The 25939-nt window shown below is 37.8% G+C and overlaps 1 pseudogene; it reads left to right on the top strand.

The window, feature by feature from the left end:
- Positions 1-13200: 13200 nt before the first annotated feature.
- LOC116751005 overlaps positions 13201-25939 on the top strand; it is an 84110-nt pseudogene continuing 71371 nt past the window's right edge.

The following is a 25939-nucleotide window of genomic DNA, read 5'->3' as shown; positions in this document are numbered from 1 at the left end:
CTGGCCATTGTCCTGGCAGAAGGCTCAGGACTGAATCTGTCCCAGTGATTTCTGGAAATGGGCAAATAATACTATCCATTGAAGCTGAAATGTTTAAGGAAAAGTTAGGCCATCGGGAAAGTTTGGTTATTACTTAAATTTTATAGATCTATCAATTTCTCACCCAAGAGGCATTTTGATCACTGGCCCAGAATATAGATTAATGACGATCATTTGCAAATAGATGTTTTCTCTTACAAAAACAAAGTGGGAAAACCAAGTGTTCAATGCTTCCTACTGAAAGAATTTCAAAGAGGCTTATTTGCATTACTAAGTAAGATTAAGTTGGTATTCAGTTATTTTCTTTTGACACATGAGCAAATACTTACACAACATGTTTATTATGAAATTCAGTGAAAATAAATTACAAATAAGAAAGAAAAGATGGAGATTTATTTTGGAAATCTATTTCCATTTAATATTGTCCTGCTATTTGACATTAGGTAATTTTGTTTTACTAACAACTGAAAATCAAGATGTTCTGAGGAAAGTACATGTTCATATGAAGATGTACTACATATGTAAAAAACTTTAAGCAGCAAATCACATTGAAAATAATTCAGCACTTTTTATATCCACAGCTGTACAAGTTTAATTGAATATTAAAGTTTGAAATCCATGAATATCAGGAAATATTTTTAAAATTTCAAACATTTTAATAGACTAGTTTGTGGAAGAAAAGAGAAAAAAGTTTTGAGTCAACATTCTCTGAATAAAGAAGATTGAAAATGAGCACTTTTATGTGTGGCTAAGTCATCACCAGAAAACATAATAGCTACTTATCCTTGCAGTCATTCCATCATATGTAGGCAATGGAATTTTGATCTCTTGGAATTTATAATTGAAGAGAAGTAATAGTGAAGAGGAATATGAGTTAATTGTCGGGTATTTAGGATGACATATTTTATATCTTCAAGGTGCATTCTTTAAGAAAGTTACATAGGGCTTCCCTGGTGGCTCAGTGGTTGAGAGTCCGCCTGCCGATGCAGGGGACACGGGTTCGTGCCCTGGTCCGGGAAGATCCCACATGCCGCGGAGTGGCTGGGCCCATGAGCCATGGCCGCTGAGCTTGCGCTTCCAGAGCCTGTGCTGCGCAACGGGAGAGGCCACAACAGTGAGAGGCCTGCGTACAGGAAAAAAAAAAAAAAGAAAGTTATATAAGTGTATTTTTGATACAAGTGACAGTTTCTCAGTTCAGTAATTTGTTACTACTCATTGTCTGTTTCTATTTTATTCAGGTGCTTGCAATTATTTTTTATATCCTATGTACAAAAATTATGAAGTATTTGTAATCAACATATCACTGATGACAAAGGTACAAACAGTTAAAGTTGCAAACAGACATTCAGCTAATAATTTCTTCACTAGATCTTGGAGCTAGAGAGTTTACTTGGCTTTCATCTCCTGCCTTTAAAAGATTTGATGTTATGGACTCCCATCCCTAAAGATGTTACATCATATGCTCAGTATCAAAAAGCTAGTAAAGTGATAAGAACTTCGTTTTAGTTCCAGGCAGCATTGCACTACCTCATGCTTTAAAACAAAAACAAGGAAAAACAATAAAAAACATTACACTTTGTTTTCTTCTAATAGCAGAGCTAACAAGTAAAATTTCACTTTTACCAAAAGCCTTTAAAAATTAACAGGAAGCGTGTATGAAATTTAATGACTGATTGAGCCATAATATATTATTCATGTAATGTTGGAACCATACATCATTCACCTGGATATAAGAAAAAAAAAATCTTTCTTTGCAGAATTATTTGAGAGAGCATTATGTGGAAGGAATCATTGGTCCCACTCCATACAATATTCCTTATCTCATTTTATGTCTGTGATGAATTTTAAGTAAATACTTAACTAGTTTTTACAGCTGTTATTATATAAAAGTTCACAAAGAAAAGAGAGGAAAAAAGCACAAAATTATAAAGAATTAAGATAAGTTACTCAGATTATTATGGAAGGAAAATAATGTGCCATCAGAAAAACAAGTAAGAGTGGTACAATTCTCAAGAAATCTATATTCCGTTTCTAATTTTACCTCTGAATGATGCTCTGACTTTTGAAAAGTTTCTTGGCTAACTTTTGACTGTTAACTGAGAAAATTCTCCTTGAAATGGTAAATAATAGTTGCCACCTAGTAGGTGCTAAATACTGTAGCGCTAAGATTGCTACTGGTAAATATCTTTAGTTTCTCATTATTGTCTTTGGGTTATCTTCAGAGCACTATATATATATAGATGATTAAGCAAACAAAGTGGAAATATCCCTGTAGGCAAATGTAAATTATAGACAAAAATCCTTCTTACAAAGAGTGGGAACACAATTGGTCATATTCCTGCTACCAATCTGAACACAGTATTTCAATATGAGAAAGCTACCTGGATATATAGCCAATAATTTCTTTTTTGAGATGGCCAATGTATGAGCTTTTTATTATTTAAAATTTTAAATGTTGTTTCTTTTTTTTTAATGTTATTTCTTATACAAAGTGTTCTCTTTTTTATTTATCCCCGATATATCTTTGTGAAGCAGTGATGACATTATTATAAATATTCATCATTACACCTTCAAAATAATTACTCTGAAAAACAGTTCCAATAGCTTTTTGAAGAAACACTTCCTCTTTTAAACCTAACCCAGTTATGATTATCTTTCCACAAGTAGCCCCCTTTCTCACCTTCATTGCAAGCAGGACTTGAAAAAACTATGGACCAGATTCAATTCCAAAATGCATTAAGAAGTAATGAATATTTTACTGAAGTATCAACGGGAGATGTAGCCATGAGATAAAACTTCCTAAAATTCTCTTTAAAACTCTATATTCTCCACTTGCCACCCAGAACTCCTTTGCCACTAAAACCATCTCATTTCCTACCTCCCATCTCCCTACCTGGTGTAGAGGGTGGGTGCAGGAACAGGCAGTAGGAGGTGGGAGAAACTCTCAGCTTCATGCACCTGATGAAATTACTCCACAGAGGGAGAGAATTTGAAGTTCTGTAAACTGAGTCTTATGATGATATGGACATGGGTTCAAAGCCCAGTCCTGGGATTTACCAGTAGTAGTACATTTGGAAAGTTTTTAATAACTGTGAGTCCCTCTCTTTTTATTTTCCAAGTTGTAAAAGTGGAATTTAATTTCTTACCTCATAAAATCTCTGTGAGGATTAGATGATATGAGGTAGTAAAAATGTGCAGCATATGCTAGACCTTTAATAAAAGTTAGCTTCTTTCCCTATTTAGACGTTAGTGAGCAGACTTCTTTGCTTATATCCTGAGGATACTGGATTCCTAATGCTTCTTGAGAATTTTGTTGTGCTCCTTTTTCTGTTCCACTCTGGTCCCAGTGAGTAAACCTCTTACTCTGTGTCCAGATGTCTCAGTGAGCACTGACTGCATATAATACTCCAACACAAATACAAAAAGTGTATTCCATACCCTGTGGAGCCAGGCTAATGTTTAAGAGCCTTAGCACAATGAAAATGACTTTTTAAAAAGAATTTGACAATTCTAATCTATTGAGTTAAGTGACTGTAATTCACTAGTCATTCTGCAGAGGGTTTGGTGGTCTGCCAACAGCAAAGTTAGTGGTTTTGATGTTACAATTTTATTTTAGTTACAAAATACAAGATAAAGTTTAATGCAAGGGGCTCATCGTGACCTTGTCCTTTCTTTCTTTTGCTCTTATACTTCTTATAGTGGACATCTACTCTTTTTGTTTGTTTTATTTTGTTTTTTGTTGCTACCATTCATTCCCACTTATTTTTATCAAAGCTCCTTCCCAACTCTTACTCCATACAAATTGAGAGTTATGAATCCTACCTGTGTCTCCAGGAGTGGTATTCTGCTTAGGGCTGGCCGTTCAGACAATTACGTTACAGAAGCCATTGATTCAGGGATAGCACGTGATCCAAGAAGAGCAAATGCAACAGTTGTACAGATAGGAGAGAAGAAACAGCCTGTGGCATCTGGCTTCCTTTCCTTAGCATAATGCTTTATTCATGCTATGGAGCCTGAGGTGATAATAGGCTGGAGATGGAAGGGCAACTCTGTTGCTATGGAATGAAGACAGAGGAAACAAAGTTAAACAATGAAAGAAAGTAAAATTCCACCCCAGTGACATTGCTTGAAGTTCTGGCTCAAGCTGTACATGAGGCTGCCATTTGACATTTATCTGAGCCAATAAATTCCTCTTTGTTTTTCTTTAAGCCAATTTTAATTAAATTTCTATAACCCACAATATAAACATTCTTAAGTGATATTTCCTTCTATTTTTTTTTTTCTTTTTTAGTGAATAGTGATTTCCCACTCATTCTTTTCTGCTCTGTTTTGTTTTCTCCCCCTCCTTTCCCTTTGTGTACCATTTCCCTCCCTCTTTGTTACTTCACATGAACAAATAGCCCCACATGAACAAAAATTCTTAAAATTATTTATTATGATGTCTTTCTTTACTTGAGGTGTTACTTGCCTTTTGTATCTGATGTCCCTTCAAGGCCTTTAATTAATTTTTTATCATGCTTCTTAAAGGACCTAGCATGGTACCATACACCCCCTATGTACTCAGAGTATTAATTGGAAATAATGATAATGATCAACCTCATGAAACATTTTAAACTCTGTCCTTGTTCACCTGGCAAGCTGTGAACATGGAAGATGGGCAGAGAACGATTCACTAGGAAGCAGAATTAATGAGCAGGGACAATGTCTAATTCTATATATTTTTAATCATGTCTATTACAGTTAGCACTCAATTTAAATTAATAACCTTAAGAGCAGAGTTGGTAGTTCCCTTATAAGTCAATGTGTTCTGTCCTAATAGGCAATGAATCATTAGGTCACGACAGTCATATTTTTATTTGTTCTTTTTCCTTCTTTCAGCTTTTCCATAGAAATGCTGAAAAATTCTTTTAAAATACTTTAGAATAATCACCATTTTCCCATTCCTTCATGTCTTTAAAAAGCAGATCACATACTGGATTCTCTTCTAGGGCATTTCTTAAGGATTTATAAAGCCATTTTCATATAACCTTGACTAACCATCCTCATTTTTATTCTGAGAGACTTCTCACCTCTCTGAGTTGCTATTTCACTTGCAGAACTGTGAGCTGGGAAGAACCCGACATGGTGAAAACAAACGTGCACATTCTGGACATGGCATACAGACCTTTCCAGGATCAGTCTGATGGCTCAGAGTGGGGATCAACTAAATCCTTTGTTTTTCCCTTTTCTCTTCCAGTCTTTGGCAATGTGTATAAACACACATGAGGGTTAAAAGTAATTACAGAGGGCTTCCCTGGTGGCGCAGTGGTTGAGAATCCGCCTGCCGATGCAGGGGACACGGGTTCGTGCCCCGGTCCGGGAAGATCCCACATGCCGCGGAGCGGCTGGGCCCGTGAGCCATGGCCGCTGAGCCTGCGTGTCCGGAGCCTGTGCTCCGCAACGGGAGAGGCCACAACAGTGAGAGGCCCGTGTACCGTAAAACAAACAAACAAAAAGTAATTACAGAGCTTGCCTTCTCTTTCAGTGGCTTGTCACCAGGAGATCAGGGGAGATTATATATATTCTTTGGATGTTCTTAAATTCTACTTTGGATGTTAATTTTCCACACCCCTTTTCCCTGGGCCAGTTCCACTGATGCAAACTACTCAGTATAATTAAGACTTCTTCTCCACTATATGACAAATTTATGCTTGTTTAAAAAAAAATCATATAGATACATATATGGATAGAAAAAGACTGGAATGAAATATGCCAAATAATATATTTGGTTTCTCAGAATGCTAAGCTGGGTGATAGTTTGTTTTTTGTTTTTTTAATAAATTTATTTTTGGCTGCGTTTGGTCTTCTTTGCTGCTTGTGGGCTTTCTGTAGTTGCAGCGAGCAGGGGCTACTCTTCATTGTGGTGTGTGGGCTTCTCATTGCGGTGGCTTCTCTTGTTGCAGAGCATGGGCTCTAGACGTGCGGGCTTCAGTAGTTGTGGCACATAGGCTTAGTTGCTCTGTGGCATGTGGGATCTTCCTGGACCAGGGCTCGAACCCATGTCCCCTGCATTGGCAGGCGGCTTCTTAACCACTGCACCACCAGGGAAGCCCAATAGTTAATTTTTTAAATTTTACTTTCTACTTTTCTACATGTCTACATTTAATAAACTTATGTTAGTTTTTCATAATAATCAAATAATAAGTAAAAAGAAAACATTTTTCATTCTAATTCCCTGATATTTTTTCTTTTGTGTCCAAAGATTTCTAAGTGATCATGCCCATCACATTGTATACAGACAGTTTCCCTGAATTAACTACAAGAGTAGTTCAGAGAAAGATTATTCAGTTTAAAATCGTAATTTCATTGCTGCCTGCTAAGGCTATGGCATAATTTTTCTTTAGTTAAATAACATTTTCTTCTTATCAAATGTAGTTGGTGGGCTATTTGTTTCTGTAGAATAGGCATTGGACATGGCATAAAAAGAGTAAGGCATAGAAACACAGTAAGAATTTTGGAGTGTCTAGGAGCTTCCTAAAAGTGAATGGATGTGAGTGCACTTCCCTAGGAGGCTGAGAAGTGGAAGATGGGCAAGAGAAGGTCTGAGATTTCCTAAGGAAATGTGGAATAGAGACTCCACCCACTTTCTTCTTAGTTGAAATGCACTAAGGAGAAAATAACATAAGATCTTTGTCTATTAAGAAGATGGGGAAAAGTAAAAGTAGAATTCAAATGAACTGATTCCTTGTTCAATTTCTTTTTTAAAAAATAAGTAGGTAGGTACTTCCTCTCTGCAGTGAATTTTAAAATGTATAATTCAATACAAGCTAATTAACATGCAGAGAGGCATGATATAAAATTGATTTATATATACATATATTATGTCTTTAAACTGCTTTGCTAAGGTGAGTGTTCTAGTGAATCTTGTGCTTGCTGAAGACAGTTGAAGTCTTGACTGGTGCTGGGATAAGGCTCATTTAGGTTCACCAATGTGATATGATAGAATATTTTATAATTTTGCTTTTTTGAACATTTTTTGTTGGTTAATAATGCTACCCACAGAAGAAGATATAACATGATGAAAAATCCCTGAAAACTCTGTATTCAAAAAGCAAACATATGAATCTTGTTTGAAGGTTTTTTAACCTTTGACATTTATAACGGATTTGATAAAGTTGTTTGCTTTTCTTTTTTCAGCTATAAGGGAAAATGACTCCCAGCTTCATGGTTCCAGAAAATGGAATCTAAGCCAATGAAATTAAGAAAGCTCTATATAGGATAGTAATATATTATGGCAAGGCTATCTGAAAAAGAGCCTTTTCATTTACAGTAAGATGTATTGACACTCTACTTTAATCCTTGGGATACACATACAAAGTCACTGTAAGACGCTTTGGGCATATGTAAGGCTAACTCTTATGTTTTTAAGTTCTTGTTACTACAGTAATGAACTTCAAATACATCAGATAGAAAAGATCAGTCACGAGCTTACACACTTAGAAGTATCTCTGCTAGGAGCGCAGACTGGACTTGTAGGGATACTTTATTACTGGTCTGTAGGGGGAATCTCCTCTGAAATAGGATGAAATGTTAGACTCTTCTTTCTTTTATGTATTAAGGTAAAGGAACAATTTTAGTGAACTATGTAGTAAGTGACTATTCCCTACTGGTCACAGAAATTTAAACATTCCTGTGCCAGTGGTCTTGGCCGCTTTGAACTTTTAGTTTCTTGAAAATTGATGCATTCACACATTATGCCGTTAAACAATTTTGTTTACCTTGCTCCTGAGATAAAAAGAACAGCCCCGTATTATACAAAATGCCTTCAAATGGAGTAGTAGTAGCAAGAAGAGCTATTACTATTCAGGACTGTTCTGGAGTTTTTTGTTTTTGTTTTTCTCTGAAAAATACATCAATGATTAATTATGTGTTAATTTTCATCGTATTAAGAAAACAATCAGATCACTCAAAGTACCTACTATACACAGCACTGATTCTGTTGTAGGAGAAGGAAAAACACCTTCCTTTGTGATACAGTGCATTTTACTTTACGAATATTGTTAGCAAAGAATGAAAAACAGGAAAAAGAATAAAACTTCCATTTGAGCTTTTAAAGGATTTCTGAGCCCCACTTCTTTTTTTTTTTTTCCTGATGCATCAATCAGGAAATGTGATTATAATTCAGAAAGAATTATTCACTCAACTGTATACACAAGTAAGAGGTTTGACTGGGCTACTGGCTTTGAGGTTCAAGTGGCATTTACAAAATCAAAATCACAAGACAGGGCTTCCCTGGTGGCGCAGTGGTTGAGAGTCCGCCTGCTGATGCAGGGGACACGGGTTCGTGCCCCGGTCTGGGAAGATCCCACATGCTGTGGAGCTGCTGGGCCCGTGAGCCGTGGCCGCTGAGCCTGTGCGTCCGGAGCCTGTGCTCCGCAACAGGAGAGGCCACAACAGTGAGAGGCCCGCGTACCACAAAAAAAAAAAAAAAAAAAAAATCACAAGACAGAACAAGGTTACCATTACGGAGGCACTGAGACTCAGACAAGTGCCCTTGGGGAGTTAATATGGTTAAGGTTATCCATGTTAAGCAACATCTTATAGAACATTCTATCTTGAGTATTACTTCTGTTTACAAGAATGGGCTAATTCATTTATGTCAAATGTGGCTTTTGGGTATTCAGTTTTTTTTAATGTCACCAAAATTATCTCAGAGGAGCAGCTCTGATGGGTCAATCATTGCAGATGGTAAATGCTTTGTTAATTATACAGAAATTTAGAAACAATTGTAGAATGTCTTGCCTCAGGAGAAATTTCTCTCTTCCTGTTTGAGAGCCGTTTCTCCCAACCGAATTAATTTTGTGTTTGTGAACAGATAAGAATCTCAGCCACGTGGTAGAAATAACTCCTTGCTCCTTGCTCAAATACGCAAGTGTAAATAAGCAAAGGATATCACAAATAAACAATGCCATTCTTTTTAAATAATGCAGTCTGTGTAATTAGGAGTATGCAATTACAACAGTGTACAGCTCTCAGTGTAACAATTAGGTTTTCAGTAAAATGTAATTTGTTCCAATGTAAATGTTTTTCCTCAATTCAGAAGATTCCCTTGAGTTGTTTCAATAAGCGTATTTCTGCAAAGACATGCAGTAGTGCACTATGTTCCAATATACAAATCAAAGAGGACAACTATATTATAATAAGCTACTGAAATTTTTGAAGTATGGGTTACCAGTGTTGTTTTGAGATAGGAAAGTGGGGGCGATCACTTTCTGGGAACTGTTGACATACAAGAATGTCTATGCGGTAGATATAAAATATAGATGATAAAATTACTATATATATAAAAATTATTATATATATATATATAATTAGTATATATATTCCTTCTTATGGAAGTCACAGGTATGTATATATACCTCTTTGTGATGTGACTTCCATAGAAAGGTAGAGTCTTGAATCTGGGCTGGCCTTGTAACTTGCTCTGACCACTCTGGTGTAAATGATGGTATTTGACTTTTGAGGCTAGGTTTTAAGAGACCTTGGAATGTGGTCCTGAGGTCGCCATGCAAAGAAGCTAGACTAGCTTATGGAGGAGGAGAAGCAGGTGGAGAAGAGGCCCCCAGTGACAGCCCACAGCAACTGGCTAACATGTGAATGAGGTCTCTTGGGTCTTCTAGCCTCACTGACCCCTAGCTGAATCCTGGGAGCTGAGTAAGCTCAGGTGAAATATGCAGGTGAACTGTCCAGTCAACAAATAGAATTGAGAGAAGTAGCTAATTATTGTTGTTTTAGCTTCTAAATTCTATAGTGGTTCTATGCAGCAAGGCCAATTGAAATAGTTGAGTTTTCTCTTATCACAGTGTTTGGTGCCACTGTTTAACTGACTTTGTTTTCCCAGTCAGTTAGGAACTTATAAAGTTTACATACGGAATTGTGAAACACCATGACATTTTTAGTAGAAAGAAAAATGACTGAGAAAAACAGAACCTTAGTACAGTAACATTCAAAGTAAATTAGAGACTAGAGATCATCTAGTTCAATAGATTGAAAAGCGTACTTTTCGGATTACTAAACCAGGGAAGATGAAGATATTCTTTAGGGCTATTCCAGTGGGTATGATGGAGGAAGATGGTCTGGATTTCTCATGCCAGGTTCAGCCATACCAGCTCTATTTTTATTTGTTGTACTCCCATGTGCAGAAGTAATTCTCTGAGATAAAAAATGTAAAACCACTGCAGTCCAGCTCTCAGACTTTCCAGAGGAACACGTTAAGGCCCAGAAAGAAGATGTAATCAGTGTGAAAGTTTACCCTCAGTATGACACAATACTTCATCATAATGATGTTAATTTGTTTGTTGCACACAAGTGGTAGCTAAGTGTGAAACCCCTCACTGATTTGGCTTCTATCTACTTCTCTAGCATTCTTTCTGTCTCAGTCTCATGGGTCATCAGACTCCTACCTTGAAACTTTCTTTCCCCTAACTCAATCATGGAGCTCTAATACCACGTACAAGTTTCTTTCTCCCCATCTCCCTGTCTTAGAACGTGGTGTATTGCTCCATTCTGCCTGAATCATCTCTATTAGGAAACCTTCTCGGTATCGCCCCTTCCCCATCAACCCAGGCTGTGTTGGGTGTCCTCTTTAATATTTCAATTGCCTCGTCTTTCTTTGCATCACAAATATGAAGGCTTACAGGTTGTAGTAAACTTGTGTTTGCTTTTCTTGTACTAAAGACTGAAAGACTCTGAGGGCAAGAAGCATGACAAATGTTTGGTATCCCCAGGGCCTGGCATAAACAGAAGGCATGCACCAAATATGTGTGGAGTGAAGGGACAGATGAATGAATCAATGAAATTTCTAAGTGAATGAGGGGTTTCTCTTTCACCAAAAGCATCAAATGAAAGATGAACTACACGCTAGTAATGTTAATGTTGGGATTAAAAGGGAAGTGGGAGAAAGATTGTGAAGGGCCTTTTATATCGCGTGTAATAGGAGGACTAGAGAAGATTTTAAGCAGGGGAGGATACAAAAAAGTACCTTTAGAAACATCTTTCTGGCTGATCTGTGGAATTGTAATTTCTTAACATGCAAAATTAGAAATAAAGAGATCACTTAGGAAGCAGGAAACTTTCAGTCATTTTGCATAGTTTCACCAATTAAAAAAAGTGAGAAGTAAAAGAAAAGTGAGATTTGGAAGCAGAAGCCCTGAGTTTAAATCCTGACATAGGGTATGGCTTCTACCATACACCCTAGGCCCATTATGTATTTTCTGAGATCCTCAGTGTTTTCACTTGTGAAATGAACATTATAATTCAAGCTTAACAGGAATAAAAAGATTAAATGGGGGAAACATGGTGAGGTCTTGTAAACTATAATGCATTAACTAAATATGAGTTATATGATTGAAACCGATAATTTTCATTTTAAGCTGCTATAGTGACATCTGTTTAACCCCCAAATCCTATGAATTTAAGTTTTATATTTAGCATTACAGAGACTCTACTAACGTATATCTGATTGGTTCTCACTACACTACAACACTAAACTGGAAAAGCACACAATAAATGGAAAATATCCCAGTAAGAGGAAAAATCCTTGAAATCAGTTATCATGTTTATTTGAAAACTATTTGTTCCAGTTGTCTATTGCCATGTGCAAATCACTCCAAAATTTAGTGTCATAAAAAACAACTAATTATGCTCATGGATTCTGTGCGTCAGGGGTTTGGACAAGATACAGTGAGAATGGTCTGTCTTTGCCATATGATGTCTGAGACTTCAGCTGGGGAGATTCAGATGACTGAAGGCTAGAATTATGGGGAGGTTTTTAAACTCACATTTCTGAGGCTTGGACTGGGAAGATTGAAAGGCTGCGCACAGCTGGGCCTATTGGCAGCCTTCATGGAGCCTCTCCATGTGCCCTGGGCTTCTCTCACTATGGCCATCTTGAGGTAGTCAAACTTCTTACTTGCAACAAGAACAGGTGTTCTCACAAACAAAACAGCAGGTGCATGGACATTTGTCACTTAGCCTCAGAAATTACATAGGGTCACTGCCACTGTACCATATTGATCAAAGCAGACCCAGGGCAATCGAGAGATTCAAGGAGAGGAGAAAAAGACCTCACTTTTAATGGGAGGCATTCATGGACATGTTTTAAAATCTCCACACTGTTTCACGGATGGAACTTAAGAGGTGAATTTTTTAAGTAAAATATATGCTGATCAAACCACATATTATCCACATGAAAGTCATTGAAAAGAAAATAAGGATTTCCTTTGAACTTTAGTTTTTGTTTTTCTGATGAATTTTTCCCAGTGTTCCTCAATAAAATTGAGGTAGAGCGAAAAATGTAGTCCCCTGCAACACTGAGTAGGTCTGATCTTGCAAATTTATGTAAATTTTATTTTATAGTAATAATAATGCTTTCAATAATGATTGAGATAATTACAGGTATTATTAAATAACAACAGTTCAAAGTGGTATACAAATCCATTTACATATATTACAAGCTCACAACTTTAAGATGTATATACTCATTGTACCCATTTTAGAAATAAACTAATGAGCTTAGATGTTAAGAAATTTTTCCAACTTTTCTGTGTAATAAATAAAAATTTTAAATAATAGCTAATAAAATTTTAAATATCATTTTATAAACTTCAAAAAATGCATATTAAAAAGCAAAACAATAAACCCTCTTTAAACTAAAGTTAGAGCCACATGCACAGGGAATGTGAAAGTTCCTGGTAGAGGCAGCTAAACCAGACTGAAGAAATAAGAAGTTCCCTAGAGGGAATGGCATCTGAACTTAACCTTAAAGAGTAAGTAGTATTCATCTGGACAGCAGAGTAGACCATTCTGGTTTAAGAATGTAAATTAAGGGAGTGGTGAGAGACCTTGCTGGAGAGGTAGGCAAGAGTTAAATAACCAAGGAACTTACTTGTCACATTATATGTATTAGCTTTTATTTTCTAGTTAATGGATGTAGTGCCCAAACATGGTAGTTTGTCTTGGACATCCTAGTCTGCCTATTGTTCCAGAACAATTAGTAACTGTGCCCCTTTCACTCACAAAATGTTCTAATTTCCTGTGGAAACAGAAGAATGGTGTGGCCCCTCTACCAGTCATCAATATTCTTTACAAAGAGGAAAGACATTTTTGACTTATGATTTAGAGATGATTCGCAAGGCCCTGGAAAGAGTGAAATTGATCAAGAAAGTTTTAGGCACACTAACAAACGTAGTAAGGTAGATAGCTGGGGGGAAGCAGCCGCAAGGCACAGGGATATTAGCTCGGTGCTTTGTGACAGCCTGGAAGTGTGGGATGGGGAGAGTGGGAGGGAGGGAGACGCAAGAGGGAAGACATATGGGAACATATGTATATGTATAGCTGATTCACTTTGTTATAAAGCAGAAACTAACACACCATTGTAAAGCAATTATACCCCAATAAAGATGTTTAAAAAAAATAAAAAATAAAAATAAAAATAAAAAAAAAAAGAAAGTTTTAGGGTTGACTGCAGAGATTCATGGGAGAAATTTTGAGATACTGAATTGTAATAGGAATAAGATGAAAGGTACAGATTGTAGATACCTAACCACATTTGTTGACTGGCTAGATGTAAAGAATGAAGGAGAGAAAAGAGGCAGCCCTGTCTCCTAGATGTTTTATGTAGGTGACTAGGTGGTGGTTAGATCTGAAATTGAGGTAGAGAACATCTTCCCTGTCATCTGTTTTGGGTTTATTATTGGTGATGGGTTTGGAGTGAATGATAAAACCCATCTTAAAGGATATATACTTTGTATGAATAAAATGAGACTTCTTGGATTTTATATAGAAATTAATACTAAAAATAAAATAGAACAAGTATAAGAAATGAGGTGGATTTGATAGGGTACAAAGAAAGCAGCTTTATTCTTCTTTCCCACTATATTCTCTGACCTGAAATTTCAGGTTGGTCCTCAAAGCTTTCCCAGTAATTTCCAAGGTTTCGACAAACGTCCTCATTAAAAATGCCCAGTCCACACACAGCTGCGCTTGGGCGTCCTTTCTCTCTCTGACTCCATTTTCTCCGCAGCCGGGGGCTGGGGTCTCCTGTGGGGTGCCCAGCGGTACCCCAGATCTCCCTTCAGGGCCAGGATGAACCCCGGGGAGAGCCGGGAGCAGGGGAGATGGGCGGGGATTGGGACGGAGGGAGCAGCACACCCAGCGAGTTTGGGAGGGAAGTAACCAGGTGGGGTCGGGGGTGGGGGCTTGGATTGGTGGGTGGGGAGCCTGGGGGCCCTGGCGAACCTCTGGGCGGTGGAGACCCTGGTGGGGGTAGCGGGGTGTGGGGAGGTCGCGGGGACATTCTGTAGCAGGTAGGGACCATCACTGACCAGAGCCTGGACGAGCGAGGCCCAGGCCAAGAAACACGCCCTAAACTGCCACCAGATGAAACCTGCTCTCATTAACGTCCCTCGTGAAATCGAGGAGAAAACCGCACTCAGCATTCGAAGCTCCCAAGAGGAAGAGCCTGTGGACCTACAGCTGATGCACTTGGACACCATGCTTCTGGCAGAGGGTGTGGCCGACCCCGAGAAAGGGGATGGCTCAGGGTCAGCAGCTGCCACCACTGCAGCCTCCTGGGGAGGTGTGTCCCCTAACAACCCCATCGAACACTTGGACTATCGCAGCAAACTTGCCCAGGTACGCCACATGTACCACTCGGAGCTGGAGAAGTATGAGAAGGCACGAAGCAAGTTCACAGCCCACGTCATGAAACTGCTGAGGGAGCAAAGCCGCACGCAGTTCATAGCACCCAAGGAGACGGAGCACATGGTGAGCGTCATCCACCGAAGTTCAGCGCCATCCAGAGGCAACTCAAGCAGAGCCCCTGCAAGGTGGCCATGATCCTGCATTCTGGTTCCTGGATGCCAGACGAAAAAATCGTAACTTCAGCAAACAGGCCACTGAGATCCTGAATTAGTATTTCTACTCCCACCTGAGTAACCCATATCCTAGTGACGAGGCTAAGGAGGAGCTTGCCAAGAAGTGCGGAATCACTGCCTCTCAGTCCCCAACTGGTTTGGCAACAAGCAGATGCGCTATAAGAAAAATACTGGAAAGTTCCAAGAGGAGGCAAACATCTAGGCCATCAAGACCGCTGGTGAAGCCATCTGGTTCTGGGCTTTTGTTTGTTGGAAGATTTTTAATCACAGTTTCAATTTCATTACTTGTGATTGGTCTGTTCATATTTTCTGTTTCTTCCTGGTTCAGTCTTGGAAGGTTATACCTTTCTAAGAATTTGTCCATTTCTTCCAGGTTGTCCATTTTATTGGCATAGAGTTGCTTGTAGTAGTGTCTTAGGATGCTTTGTATTTCTGCAGTGTCTGTTGTAACTTCTCCTTTTTCACTTCTAATTTTATTGATTTGAGTCCTCTCCCTCTTTTTCTTGATGAGTCTGGCTAATGGTTTATCAATTTTGTTTATCTTCTCAAAGAAGCAGCTTTTAGTTTTATTGATCTTTGCTATTGTTTTCTTTGTTTCTATTTCATTTATTTCTGCTCTGATCTTTATGATTTCCTTCCTTCTGCTAACTTTGGGCTTTCTTTGTTCTTCTTTCTCTAGTTCCTTTAGGTGTAAAGTTAGATTGTTTATTTGAGATTTTTCTTGTTTCTTGAGGTAGGCTTGTGTAGCTATAAACTTCCCTCTTAGAACTGCTTTTGCTGCACCCCATAGGTTTTGGATCATCGTGTTTTCATTGTCATTTGTCTCTAGGTATTTTTTGATTTCCTCTTTGATTTCTTCAGTGATCTCTTGGTTATTTAGTAATGTATTGTTTAGCCTCCATGTGTCTGTGTTTTTTACGTTTTTTTCCCTGTAATTGATTTCTAATCTCATAGCATTGTGGTCAGAAAAGGTGCTTGATATGATTCCAATTCTCTTAAATTTACTGAGGCTTGATTTGTGACCCAAGACGTGATATATCCTGGAGAACGTTCCATGCGCACTTAGGAAGAAAGTGTAATCTGCTGTTTTTGGATGGAATGTCCTATAAATATCAATTAAATCTATCTGGTCTATTGTGTCATTTAAAGCTTGTGTTTCCTTATTAATTTTCTGTTTGGATGATCTGTCCATTGGTGTAAGTGAGGTGTTAAAGTCCCCCCTATTATTGTGTTACTGTTTTAGAACTGTTAGCAGTTGCCTTATGTACTAAGGTGCTCCTATGTTGGGTTCATGTATATTTATAATCGTTATATCTTCTTCTTGGATTGATCCCTTGATCATTATGTAGTGTCCTTCCTTGTCTCTTGTAACATTCTTTATTTTAAAGTCTATTTTATCTGATATGAGTATTGCTACTCCAGCTTTCTTTTGATTTCCAGTTGCATGGAATATCTGTTTCCATCCCCTCACTTTCAGTCTGTATGTGTCTCAAGGTCTGAAGTGGGTCTCTTGTAGACAGCATATATATGGGTCTTGTTTTTGTATCCATTCAGCAAGCCTGTGTCTTTTGGTTGGAGCATTTATTCCATTCAAGTTTAAGGTAATTATTGATATGTATGTTCCTATGACCATTTTCTTAATTGTTTTGGGTTTGTTTCTCTTGGTCCTTTTCTTCTCTTGTGTTTCCCACTTAGAGAATTTCCTTTAGCATTTGTTGTAGAGCTGGTTTGGTGGTGCTGAATTCTCTTAGCTTTTGCTCATCTGTAAAGCTTTTGATTTCTCCATTAAATCTGAATGAGGTCCTTGCTGGGTAGAGTAATCTTGGTTGTAGTTTCTTCCCTTTCATCACTTTAAGTATATCATGCCACTCCCTTCTGGCTTGTAGAGTTTCTGCTGAGAAATCAGATGTTAACCTTATGGGAGCTCCCTTGTATGTTATTTGTCATTTTTCCCTTGCTGCTTTCAATAATTTTTCTTTGTCTTTAATTCTTGCCAATTTGATTAGTATGTGTCTCAGCATGTTTCTCCTTGGGTTTATCCTTATGAGTCTCGGCAATTCCTGGACTTGGGTGGCTATTTCCTTTCCCATGTTAAGGAAGTTTTTGACTATAATCTCTTAAAATATTTTCTCGGGTCGTTTCTCTCTCTCTTCTCCTTCTGGGACCCCTATAATGTGAATGTTGTTGTGTTTAATGTTGTCCCAGAGGTCTCTTAGGCTGTCTTCATTTCTTTTCATTCTTTTTTCTTTATTCTGTTCCACAGCAGTGAATTCCACCATTCTGTCTTCCAGGTCACTTATCCATTCTTTTGCCTCAGTTATTCTGCTATTGATTCCTTCTAGTGTATTTTTCATTTCAGTTATTGTATTGTTTATCTCTGTTTGTTCTTTAATTCTTCTAGATCTTTGTTAAATATTTCTTGCATCTTCTCAATCTTTGCCTCCATTCTTCTTCCGAGGTCCTGGATCATCTTCACTGTTGTTATTCTGAATTCTTTTTCTGGAAGATTGCCTATGTCCATTTCATTTAGTTGTTTTTTGGGGGTTTTATCTTGTTCCTTCATCTGGTACATAGCCCTCTGCCTTTTCATCTTGTCTATCTTTCTGTGAATGTGGTTTTTGTTACACAGGCTGCAGGATTGTAGTTCTTCTTGCTTTTTCTGTCTGCCCTCTGGTCGCTGAGGCTATCTCCAGACAGCTTTATTACCTCAAAGGCATCTCATCTTAAACCAATAGCATCGGTTGGTGGGAAAAAAAAGTCCAGATCATAGTTTCATAGTGTTAACTTAAATTTCCTCTATACCAGGTTGGACCAACTTATACTCAAAGTCTGCAGTGAGCTGGCTGAGCTAACGGTGAGAGTGGGAAAAGGGACTGGGGGCACCCTTAATTTCTCTCCTCTTCCCCCAACTTATTCTTCTTCACATCTTCCTCTACTATGCTGATTCTTGGTCCTCCAGGGATGGGCAGAAGAGCAAAGTGAAATTAGGACAGACAAAGTGTTGCATGAGAGAATTGTAAGTTTTACCAGGGTTCTCTGGATGAAGAATACTTCTACATTATGGAATCTTTTGTCTTTTGGAGTACTTTTGCAGGTTCCCTGGAGCTTACCACCTTTAGGGTTCTGTAAGTATAGTTTGCTGATAAAGGCAGTGCTCCCTCTGTCTGCTTAGACCTCCCCTCACTGCCTACTTTCCAGTAGTCTTCACAGTTACATGAAACCCATTTGAGTAAAGCCCATTTTAAGACTCCCTAACAAAGACATGAGGGACAAAACATCTTGTCTACCATGGTGGGAATGTGACTCATTCCTATAAGAGGATGCTATCTTCATTCTGCTACCACATGTCTCTCTAGCCAGCCTCACTCTTATAGAATTTTTCTGACCTGAGCCCCTATATTCCTCAAACTCTAGAGGAATCTCATAATCTCTGAGTGTGGTTCCTTGAAGTCCTTCTGTTTGATTAGAGAAGGACATGGAGGAAGGCAGAGAAGATGCCCTAGTCTTCCAATATGTCCCTCCTTAAAAGAATTCTCTACAGTCTGCTTGATGGATTTCCTACCTTCCCCTCATACATTCTTCACCTAAGTAATGAGCCAATGGCTGCTAGTCTGGTTTCTTTATTTCTTAGCATATCTTGCATAGATATCTGATCTGAAATCTATTTTTTTCTGTTTTTTTGAGTCTAAGCCTAAAAGCTTTTAAGACAATAAGGAAATTTGCATTTAATAGTCAGATATATTTCCTAATGTGTCAATTGTATAGGCTACTGAACTAAAATAATAAACATAAACTAAATTATATTTAAGAATAAGAAAAAAGACAAAAAATATTAAAAAAATATTTAAACATATTTTTATTAAGTGTAAAATCTATTTTATCACAGTAAAAATATTAATAGCTTCTTACTGAGTATAACATGATTGATTTTTTAAAAATATTTTGAAAATCTGAATATAGTCTCCATGTTACAGTGACCAAATATCTGGATTTTAAGTTCAGCTTATTTTTATAGGTGATATTAATGACTTTTGTGACTGAAAGATAGTAACTCTCAATAGTACACAGGTATAAGGAGAAGTACATGATTTGTTGTGTTTACTATATTACTCAATCATGATGCATACTTTTTAATCACATCTACGAATTATGGAACGATTTTTATTGAATTTTTATCTGTAACATTTCTATGTTTGGTTATATAGCTCAGTTTTTCTCAAACAAATTGGAAAGGCTTATAATTCAGTGTATTTTAACACATGGGTTCAAGATATGCTGAAACTTTTTCTTGAGCATAGATTAGAAAATTCTGTTTCCATTTTTAGTGTGCACATATGAAAGTTGATTTGGTAACAAAATCACAAAATGATCAAAACACTTCCAAGCATTCGTTTTCTAAATACTTTTTCCCTGTATACGTTTTTTTAATAATGGTGATTTTCTCACTCCCTGTTAAAGCAGAAAGTGACTCAAAGGGAAAGATTAAGTGGTCATTTTTCAGAATTATTTTATAAGCTGCATAGTTTTGACAGCCAGCCATCATAAAAAATATTAAATGATTTTCTCTCTTTTTAAAAAAAAATATATATTTATTTATTTATGTATTTATTTTTGGCTGTGTTGGGTCTTCGTTTCTGTGCGAGGGCTTTCTCTAGTTGCGGCGAGCGGGGGCCACTCTTCATCGCGGTGCATGGGCCTCTCTTTTTGCGGAGCACAGGCTCCATACGTGCAGACTCAGTATTTGTGGCTCACTGGTCCAGTTACTCTGCGGCATGTGGGATCTTCCCAGACCAGCGCTCAAACCCGTGTCCCCTGCACTGGCAGGCAGATTCTCAACCACTGCACCACCAGGGAAGCCCTTGTCTCTTTTAATAGCTGTTTTTAAAAAAAAAGGTGAATACTTTTTTTCACTCTGCATTTGATTTACTTATTTATTCATTTATTTATTTTTACAGTGAGCTGGCCAATGAACCTCACTTAATACAAAAGATTCTCATAGCTTCTCTGTCATTCAAAGTTTGTCTTTGTTATTGTTATTGTTATCCTCCTTGAACTGTCTGTAGCACCTGTTATTATTCTAATTTCAACTTATTTGCTTCAATAGCTTCCCTGCTAAGACTCATTGAATGGATTTCCAAGTGTAGTGATAGCTTTTCAGCTTTACTCCACAGTAGATCTCTTTTTCTGTCTATCTTGCTCTCAATTCCAGTCCGATAAACTGCTCCATTAGTGGTTGTCCTTGCAGTTAAAATTTTTCTTCCCCACTTAAAGCTTTTTTCCCCTTCACTTACTACTGTTGAGGACATGCTTTTTGGATACATTGTTTCTTTTCTAGCTGCTTTAGTTGTTATTTTTATATGTGAAATGCTATCTAGCAAATGTATATGTAAACCAAAAAAAGGCTGGAAAAATGTATTTTATTTATTCAGCTGTATAACAAAAATGATTTAGTTTGTCCTAATACGTATTTCTTCATAGTTTCAGCAATATTTTCAATGCATGTGACAACACTATTTGCAAACAAAATAATGCATTTTAATTTGTTGCCAAATCATTTGCCACAAAATATCTCAGTCATTTTTACTGTGTCAGAAAAACGAATGTTTCCTCAAAGGGAAAATTTTTGTCTTTCATAAGGAAAAGACTTCAGAGGAGACTCTGAATGCTTACTTTAAAAGTATCTTGCTGGGCTTCCCTGGTGGCGCAGTGGTTGCGAGTCCGCCTGCCGATGCAGGGGACACGGGTTCGTGCCCCGGTCTGGGAGGATCCCACATGCCGCGGAGCGGCTGGGCCCGTGAGCCATGGCCGCTGAGCCTGCGCGTCCGGAGCCTGTGCTCTGCAACGGGAGAGGCCACAACAGTGAGAGGCCCACGTACCGCAAAAAAAAAAAAAATCTTGCTAATTGTGATGGCTTTATTTTAACATTAATACTCATATCTCAAGACAACATAACCACTGATGAAGCAAATTTCATCTATATTTCCAATGACCCCTAGAAAATTCCAAAATTTTCACCAATTTCTTATTAGACCTGATGATTTTTTTTAAACATAGTATTGTGGTTAAGGAAAAGTGTGTTGTTAATGAACAGTAGACCGAGTGTTGGCTTACCCATGTTTTTGTTGCCTACTTGGGCTTAGATTATTAGTATTGTCTTAAATTTGTGGTTTATGTGCAGTAATCTTTTAAAACTGTACCATCAGTTTAGGGAAGTTACTTTGTTCAGAACTTTAGAACATAGTTCATAAATTAATTTAGCATGGCTCACATAAACATCTGTGTTTCAATATGAGGAAAATGAACAAAAGAGTGAGGGTGTTTCCACCAGTCTCCTGTAGAACTTTACACTTCCCTCAGGATAGCATCATAGTACATCAAACCCTATGGTCTGCCCTGCAGACCTGATGAAAGACCAGAGTCATTCCACATATTTGATATTACTAAAACCTTTAAAAGATTTTTGGATTATATTCTCTAATATTTTCTTTGTACTCACAAGCAAATGTTTGCACATCTTGTGGTGTCTTAGACTGATCAGGTTGTATAACAAAATACCATGGGCTGGGTGGCTTATATACAACAGATATCTGTTTCTCACAAGTTCTGGAAGCTGGGAAGTCCAAGGTCGAGGCACCAGCATGGTCACACTCTGGTGAAGGCCCCCTTCCTTGTCCATAGCCAGCACCATTATGCAGTGTCTTTACATGGTGGAAGGTCTAGGGATCTCTGTGAGGTCTTTTCTATAAAAACACTAATCTCGTTTATGATGATTCCGCTCTCATGACCTAAGTACTTCCCCAATGTTCCACCTCCTAATACCATAATCTTTGGGGCTTAGGATTTCAACATATGAATTTTGGGTGGCACACCATATTCAGACCATAGCAGCTGATGTACACACGTCACACTTTTAAGAATTTTGTTCTAGATCAAATTCCTCCAAAGGTGGGGACCTCACCTCCAAACAAGAAAATTATTCTAACAACTCTGACAAGTTATAAATGCTAGAAATTCCATCATCATACGGATCCAAAATCTATTTACTCATAACTTTCAACCACTAGTCCTATGTCAGCCAAAGGAGGCAGACACAGAGCAAGCGCTTTTAATATTTCATTATTGTCTAATGCACAACATGTGGGTTACCAAATGATTTGTATGGTTAAAACAGTTATCACCCTCATCTAAGCAGAAATTGTTTTCATGTATTTCCAAAATAATTGTCTAATAGAGTTTAAATGATATCTAGCGTTAAATGACAATTTGTTCACAGACTCTGTTTCATCACGTAATTCACAAGTACAGAAATTCTGTAATTCTCCTGAATAGTTCTTCTGAACTGACCCACAGATATTCTGAAACTTACATCTCTTTAGCTCTTTTGATTCAGTTGGAAAGAACTTACTTCCTCTCTGTACAGATAGTGCTCTTACTAAAAATTGTCCCTTCATTTCCATGGAATGAACTGATGCTGTCTTTGAGGTGAAGGTTTGCTCTTGTGCCATTTTAATGTTAAACTGAGATCAGGGAAGAGGCTCTGCTGGAAGATTTCACTATGAATGCCATACCAAAGGCGATAACTCAACATATCATCTAGAAAATTCCCCAAAGTGGCCTCAGTGCAATGACAGACACAATCTGACAAGAGACTGTCACTTCTGGTAGTGTGATTTTAGCCTCTGATCAATAAATATGAGAACAGTGAAAGGTGCACAGTCAAAAATCCCACACACTCCCCAAATGTAATTCTAGAGTTAGCTGTGTTAGAGATGGTCCTGATTTGTTTGGGCCTTATGGTCTTCAAAGCAAAGAATATTTATCTTAAGAGGTTTGTTTGTTTGTTTGTTTGTGTTTTTGTTTTGTTTCCTTTCTTGATGACAAATTCTCAGAACATGGACTCTTAGCCAGTGGCCTGATAGTGAATTCACCGGTGGGGTTTCAACTGCCGGTAGACAAAGAGTGTGTTTACATTTCACAGCAAGGTCACATAAACAGTTTCTTCTAGTTGTGATCATACATCTTTTGCCCATTAACATAAAATTAGATGACCTTATAAAATACCCCCAAATTGGACACTGTTAAGAGTAAAAGTGTATGCTGATAACAATCATGGTAAGACAAGAGGCATAGACCAGGACCATCCCAGGAAAACCTGGCTATCTGATCATTCTGTGTAAAGTGTGTGATGGCCATCAAGACACAGCCAGTGAACCCCGGGCTTTCCACAGAAGTGTTCCCCTAATCTGACTACATCAGAATCCCAGGGCTGGTTATTAAAAATGTTGATGCCCTGTCCTTACTTCCTAGATGGTTGGATTGCCCATATTTTTAGGTCCCTGGGTGATTCTGATGATGACAATAATCAACTCCAAACTATTATAAGATTCTTCCCTCTGAACTTTCTCTACATTGTTTCTCACAGTGGAATTGCCATATACACACAGCCTATTCATCCTCTACATATATTTTAAAATCTAAGATACATATTTTCCATATTTTAACATCTTGAAAATATGGATATACCCTACAGTTGTTGGCAGGGGAAATTTTTCCCCTAAACCTCTTGGTTCTTTTGACTGATCTAATAATTAAATTGATACCAGATAGATTAACAGGGAAAAAATTTAATTTAATACGTACAGAGGTCTCACAGATTTAGGACCCAAGAAGCAACAAAAGCAGGTTGTTTATATACCTGTTACACAAAGAAACAATAAATTTGTGAGCACTGACAAGACAAAGAACCTTAGGCTTGTGTACTAGTTAGTGAACAAAATATGCAGAGTTTATTTACACAGCCTTCTCGACCCTGAACTCCCTATATCTAGTGATAAGGATGTCTCTCTACCTCCTAGTACAGGGATGGTACCTGGGAGATTTATTTCCTGCTTTCAGGGTGACTGAGTGGAGGGTCAGAGTGTCCTTCTTGCACTGGCTGTTCCCTAAGTAACTTTAATTCAAAATAATCAATATGCCACTTTGGCATATTTTGGGGCAGCCTACCCTTAACCCCCATCATGATCAATGATATCTTAAAATCGGGATATAATTTTTATTGCCTGTGCGTTCATGGACTTTGCTTGTTTTTCCTGGAGGCATGACTGGACAACTGTTGACGTTTCAGTGAATAAGCCATTTGAAGATAAAATGAAGAAATAATGTAAGACCTAGTTGTTATCTGAGAATTTTCTGTTGACACCTTCAGGTACAAGTAAGAAAACAGAAGCATCAAATTTTACATAATAGGTGTCAGCAGATTTGGAAAAAATTCCTGGAGGCAATACTGGTGGGGAGTGGGGGGCACTTTTAAGAAAATATTTCATTACCAGTGAATTTGGTGGCACAGGATGACACCCTGTAAGAAAATTCAGCCACTGAAGGCTCAGAGTTGAAGAATGATTCAGAATAATTGGATACGGGGTGAAGACATTTTAAGAATTTCTTAAAACGATTGTTTACATTAAATTTTCCTTTTTGTGTATAAGAGTGCTATGATAAAAATCTAAGTGCGGATTAATCTAAAAGAGTTCTTTCAATTAAAAGTGACAAATTCAATGTGATAAAAAACACGATATTATTTATGTGGCAGAAGTTTTAACTTCTCAGTGGTACATAAGAAACACTGTATTATAATTGACAATGTCTGAGACTTGATGATACATGGTCTCTGCACTAGTCAAAAAGAAAAAAAATAAGTTAGATCCTTTAGGAATTTTGCTGACTATTTCACTGAGGCAGCACGTGCCTCAGAGTGAGGGTATATCAAGGAACATTAATATCAGTTCATCTCAGTTCCTCCGTACCTCTAATAATAGGAACATTTCCTCACAAAGTGTGTGAATTCAGTGTTGAAGCTTTTTAAAATATGTTGCTCTAAAAGTAATTATCTGAAGCTCTATCTGGAAAGTTCTATGTTAGAAAAAATTTAGCTGGGTGAGTTAATGTATTTTCAAGGGCAGTATCTAGTCTGCATAATGACAAAAACAAGCCAAAGCCTGTTTAAGATACGACTCCACTACACACACACACACACACACACACACAAAGAAATAACAGCACTCCCTGCCAGACTCAATAGGATGCTTACAAAGTTGTTAAACACCCAGAGCAGTCAGGAAGAGGAGACTCAGGCCTACATAAGTAGGGTGTTTGGTCCCGGCCCCCATATTCCACAACTTTCCCCTCCAGTTATGTTTCTTTTCAGCCTGTATAGGGAAGCCCAGCTGCCAGCAGACAACAGGCTGAGCGGTAGCCAGCTGCTTTTATAACTGTGTTAGCCAGAAGCCCTCATGAGAAATATTTTTCCTGGAAAATAAATTATAACATGTCTAAGTGGTGCCTGACAAAGCTAAACAGGAGGCATGCTGCTCTATTGCAAATTCATCTGCAGTCTCTGGGTAGGGAGACAAATAAAAGCACTTCATCAAAATCAGTCACAGAAATCCAGGAATACCCAGAGGAGACCACTAAACTCTAAATACCAATCAATTTCTCCAACTTTTTTTGTCAAACTTGCAAGTCCTTCTAAGCACTGTCTTCTTGAATTGCCTGGCAGAAGCTGGCTGGTATGGAGGAAGATCAGTTTGGGGGCCTTCTGTGACACAGTGGCTTATCTAGCTGAGGACCCTTATTGCTGAAGGGGTTTTTCGGCCTTAGAACATCAATGAAGTAATGTTAAAGCTAAAAGTCTGCTTTCACTTCTATATATTCACAATGTCTCTATTCAAAGAGGTTTGCCTAAATATACTAGGAAATTATATAAATAGAAAGTGCATTAAGAAGCTGCCCCGTGATTGCAAGTTTAAAACTGCACCTGGGAAAGCAACTCAAAATGTAGCCTGTAGATATTTTAATATTTGCTGATCTCATAATAACCATAATATCACTAGGGCAAGGCATTGATGATTTAATAAGATGCTAGTCTCAGTTTTGACCTTGATTTAATCAAGGTCTTATGATGGTATTTAATCAAAGTATTTACTGAT

Source organism: Phocoena sinus, chromosome 3 (genome assembly GCF_008692025.1).
Source record: "Phocoena sinus isolate mPhoSin1 chromosome 3, mPhoSin1.pri, whole genome shotgun sequence".
NCBI lineage: Eukaryota > Metazoa > Chordata > Mammalia > Artiodactyla > Phocoenidae > Phocoena > Phocoena sinus.
Note: the sequence above shows the minus strand (reverse complement) of the source record. Positions and strands in the feature narration are given on the sequence as shown.